At 40.9% G+C, this 5,409-nt stretch overlaps 1 long non-coding RNA gene across 1 annotated transcript; it reads left to right on the top strand.

Moving 5' to 3' along the window:
• The first annotated feature begins 846 nt into the window (after positions 1–846).
• On the top strand, positions 847–3,835 carry LOC112264042. Its single transcript, XR_002955591.2, has 3 exons — positions 847–2,850; positions 3,063–3,141; positions 3,281–3,835. It is a non-coding gene; the product is annotated as an uncharacterized LOC112264042 (long non-coding RNA).
• Positions 3,836–5,409: the final 1,574 nt, after the last annotated feature.

Here is a 5,409-nt window from a genome sequence, read left to right as displayed (position 1 = left end):
CGTTTCTCCAGCTATCGGATGTAGCCCCCCACCCCGTTAGCGGATGTAGCCCCCCACCCCCTTGGACACTATCGAGCTCGTATATGTTACGGATTAGTATTTTGATGGCATTTACGTTTTTAGAGGTTTCACAAAACGTTTTTATATATATATATTGTCACTGGCAGAATTCATTCATCTTCATGGTTGGAAATAACAAATAGTCTAGCCCTAAACATGATTATACTGTAGGCCTACTGCCTGGTAGCTCTAAAACTTCAATTCACCTCTCTAGGCTAATTGACCATTGACAGAAGTGTCATGGTGAACGAGATGACGGACGCCTTAGTAGGCCTACATTATGTTTTTTTTGGAGTCCCTCTATTATTAAATATATTATTCGTTGTCTATAACAAAATTGCATTTCTCAGGAAGGGACTAGCAGTCTCTCGACAGAGACAGGTATGTGTATAGCAGGCCTCTTATTAGTTCTGGAACATTCAGCCAACTCCTTTGACTGACCTATGTCCTGTCCTTACTCCTGCCTAATGGCAGCTGGGGACAGACATGTCTGTAGGGTCAATGGCGCAGTCCTCTCCAAAGAAAGTGGATTCATACCTCAGTTAAGCAGCCCAATACCTCATCTCCACGAGTAAGGGTGCTTTCCAACAAAGGAGGCACATTCTGGTTATATCCTCACCTAATAACAGGAAGTTCACCTTTATTGGATATTGCCTCAGTCTCACCACAGAGTACACAGGCAGTGTCATCACATTTGATGCACGGGATGTAGCTCACTGGCATACCACACATCCTGCATTCTCTCTGCCCCATGGAAATATGTGTATAATTACAGGAAATTAGCTAAATTCTCTCAACCTCATTGCAAAATGTGTAAAATAGCATGAGATTAGCTATAAAACTGTACATTTTTCTCTTTACCCCATGGCAAAATGTGTAGAATTGTAGGAAGACAGCCCCCCCCCCCAAACGTATACCTTGCAGGGGCCCCTGTATGCTACTGATGTAGCTACATATGTTATTGCTTGCAATAACATAGTAGGTTAGTCATTTTAAACATGAGCAGAGCAAGGACCTCTGTGTCTGCGGTGTGCATGTGCACCACCACCTGAGAATGTGGCCTCCCGTCCCATGTGTCCAGCCAGCCGCTAAACATGCTGATTGATAAAGCAGTGTCCAGAGTGGACTAAGTGACAAAACAAAGATGGGGCTGGAATGTATGTAGAATGAATGGCCGCAGCTGTACACTGGGTATGTATGACTACTGGGTAGGATTAGGACCTGTGTTTCTGTCACTAATAGGGCCCGTATTTATTAAGCCTCTCAGAGTAGAAGTGCTGATAGAGGTTCAGTTTTGCCTTTTATTTCATAATGAATTAGATTATTATGGACAGAGACCACCTGATGCTAGATCAGCACTCCTACTCTGAGACACTTGGTAAATACGGGCCATGTAACTTTACCTTGAAACGGCTTCAGTAGAGTTGAGAGAGATTTGGTTATCTCTGGGCGCCCTCTACTGGCATTGACTCTCAGTCAGAAGTGACCTGTAGTGTAGTGTCATTGGTAGACTGTGATTGTGATTCATTGGAGAGGTCGGTTACCAGTGTACAATGAAGACTCTGTGGTTGTGATGGTGATGATAGCGATGATCAAATGAATCATCAGAAAATGTTTGTTTTTCTTCCTGCGGCTCCTAAGTGAGCATTCACACTTGCAAGTCAGCCAAAGCCTTATGCAATGACCAATGCGAACCAAAACGCATTACAGGATTTTGTATTGAGCCTCAATAAAGTGAAAGGGGAAGGTGAAAGAGGATTTTTCTTGGAAAAATATAATATCTCCCCAGTGGTTTAGCCAGCCAGAGTCCTCTAATCTTTACTGGCTGTGGAATCTCAGTCCAAAGAAAACATCTTCTCTAGGGCAGTGTCTACTATTATGACAGACCTCCTATAATAGTGCTATAAACCAGCAGCTAGAACAAACAACCTCTGTTTAAGTTTGTTTGGCATTTAAGTTTGTTTGTCATAGACCACATGATAGTGATGAAAGAATGTCAATGCGCAGGTAAGTGTACAGCAGGGGTATAAGTTGAAACAACACAGACAAACTGTGTAACACAGTATCTGTCATATACTGTATCTACTTCCTTTGTGATTCTATTTGCTCACACATCACTTCCTTAGAATGCTCCTCTCTTCTTTGAGTGCTGTCGTCAAGACTTTTACCCTGAACCTTGACTTCCCAGGTTGATAGGTAAGTTCTACTTTGACTTTGAGACACATGGTTATTACTACACCCAAAGATGTATTGCTACAATAATCATAATTGCATAAACTTGATTCAATTTTAGTATTTGCAACCAGTATTAAGTGGTGACTGGTAAGTGAGAAGATGGGTTATTTACAAAATTATAGCAGCATTTCCTCTTACTGTGCTTTAGGGTCATTTACTGTAAGGTCACATGAAAGATGTAGGTGATGAGATTGAATTTGGTTTTATTAAAATGGATTGTTTCTGAATTAAAGGCAAACAAATATTTTGTGACTGACCATTTTCCCTGGATTCAAGTATAGGTCCTTAACACATAAGCTACTCTATTGGTGCAATACAGAGACAGTGTGAAGTTGAGTTAGAATATTTGGGCATTGCAACACCTGGAAGATTGAATCAACCAATACGTGACATCAGATAAATAGTCAGAATAATGGTGTAGGGGATGTCTTTGCACCTCATGTTTGACTTTTACCCACACAGGATGAAGTCCACTTTTTCTACATCATGGTTCTGCTCACAGGAGATCTCGCTATGAACGAAGGAAAAAACTATTCGTGCTCCAACTACACTCAGGTTAGCTTACAAATATGAGTTAACCGGCTTACTTAAGAAGTTAAATTGTATGAACTTGATTATTATGTTACGGATATTCTGTTGCCTAGTTTTATCACTTTGATTTCCTGATTTTGCATCAAATGTACATTTTATTTTAAACAAATGTAATGAACTCAGATTTTTCATGAATCGTATTGTTTGTACAGTTCTGTCTTATGTTCCGTCTGTAGTCGATGTGGATGGTGCAAGATGCTGGATGGAAGTTGTCAATGAGCAGTTTAAGACGGAGAACCTCAGCACTATTTTCAAGTATGCATCAAATGATTTTTCACAATAATATAGATGATATAGCTCATACATTTTATACACTCCAAATGTGGTATTGACATCTGTATGTTTGCTGAACCTCAAGGAATATGTATTATGTTTGTCTGTGCTTTGCTTACAGATCTGTGGAGAAACGAGAAAGGGTTCTTGGAAACACAGCATTGAATGAGACGACTTCAATCATTGTTGAGAGGCTTGTGGCCCACATATTCAGGGCTGAGGGCAAGTTTACTGGGCTTAATATATCTGCCACTCGAGAAGGGGCAAGATGACAGTGACCCACAATGAAATGCTTGAGGAAGTTTAGACACAGTTTTTTGAAAACCACGTGCAGTTTGGCATTTCTTGGGAATGGGATGAATGTTGTCCTGGAGGCATTTCTGCAGAGTGGTCACTAGCTGCCTTAGCCACACAAAGTTATAAAATCTGACTTTAAGCCTCCCTAATATTAACCCTTAACCCTTAACTCCCTAACCTTAACCACACTGCGAACCGTATGCCTAACCCTAACCTTAAATTTGTTTTTATAAAACATTTTACGATATAGCCAATTTGACTTTGCGGCTGGCCCATCTAGCGGAAAGCGCTCAGCTCGGCCTCCGTGACAAGATTCATCTCAATAAACTTCAAACCTGCGAACTGCGTCACATGCAAATACAGTTGAAGTCGTAAGTTTACATACACTTAGGTTGGAGTCATTAAAACTAGTTTTTCAACCACTCCACAAATGTCTTGTTATCAAACTATAGTTTTGGCAAGTTGGTTAGGATATCTACTTAACTACTTAGTAATTTTTCCAACAATTGTTTACAGACAGATTATTTCACTTATAATTCACTGTATCACAATTCCAGTGGGTCAGAAGTTTATATACACTAAGTTGACTGTGCCTTTAAAAACAGCTTGGAAAATCCCAGAAAATTATGTCATGGCTTTAGAAGCTTCTGTTAGGCTAATTGACATCATTTAAGTCAAATGGAGGTGTACTTGTGGATGTATTTCAAGGCGTACCTTTCAAACTCAGTGTCTCTTTGCTTGACATCATGGGAAAATTAAAAGAAATCGGCCAAGACCTCAGAAAAACAATTGTAGACCTTCACAAGTCTGGTTCATCCTTGGGAGCAATTTCCAAGCGCCTGAAGGCACAACGTTCATCTGTACAAGCAATAGTACGCAAGTATTAACACCATGGGACCACACAGGCGTCATACCACTCAGGAAGGAGACGCGTTCTGTCTCCTAGAGATGAACGTACTTTGGTGCGAAAAGTGCAAATCAATCCCAGAACAACAGCAAAGGACCTTGTGAAGATGCTGGAGGAAACAGGTACAAAAGTATATCCACACTAAAAGTCCGATATAACCTGAAAGGCCGCTCAGCAAGGAAGAAGCCACTGCTCCAAAACCGCCATAAAAAAGCCAGACTATGGGTTGTAACTGCACATGGGGACAAAGATCGTACTTTTTGGAGAAATGTCCTCTGGTCTGATGAAACCAAAATATAACTGTTTGGGCATAACGACCATCGTTATGTTTGGAGGAAAAACGGGGAGGTTTGCAAGCTGAAGAACACCATCCCAACCGTGAAGCACGGAGGTGGCAGCATCGTGTTGTGGAGGTGCTTTGTTGCAGGAGGGACTGGTGCACTTCACAAAATAGATGGCATCGTGAGGAGGGAAAATGATGTGGCTATATTGAGGCACCATCTCAAAACATCAGTCAGGAAGTTAAAGCTTATGTCACGTTCTGACCTTAGTTCTTTGTGATGTCTTTGTTTTAGTATGGTCAGGGCGTGAGTTGGGTGGGCAGTCTATGTTCTTTTTTCTATGATTTGGTATTTCTGTGTTCTGCCTGGTATGGTTCTCAATCAGAGGCAGCTGTCAATCGTTGTCCCTGATTGAGAACCATACTTAGGCAGCCTGTTTTCACCCTTGAGTGGTGGGTGATTATACTTTCTGTTTAGTGTGTGTTGCACCTGACGGAGCTGTTTCGGTTGTGCTTTTTGTTTCTTTGTTAGATGTTGTTCAGTTTTAAATAAATAACATGAATGTTACGGTTTTCTAGGTGTGAAGGAGAGTCGGACCAAAATGCAGCGTGTAGATTGCGATCCATGTTTAATGAATAACGTAAACACGAAGTAACACAAACACTACAAAACAAAGAATGTAAATAACGAAACGAAAACCGAAACAGCCTATACTTGTGAAAACTAACAAAGATAGGAACAAGGACACTAAGGACAATCACCCAC

This window comes from Oncorhynchus tshawytscha, linkage group LG12 (assembly GCF_018296145.1).
Source record: "Oncorhynchus tshawytscha isolate Ot180627B linkage group LG12, Otsh_v2.0, whole genome shotgun sequence".
Classification (NCBI taxonomy): Eukaryota; Metazoa; Chordata; class Actinopteri; order Salmoniformes; family Salmonidae; genus Oncorhynchus; species Oncorhynchus tshawytscha.
The sequence above is the reverse complement of the archived record's forward strand: the minus strand, read 5'-3'. Positions and strand labels throughout refer to the sequence as shown.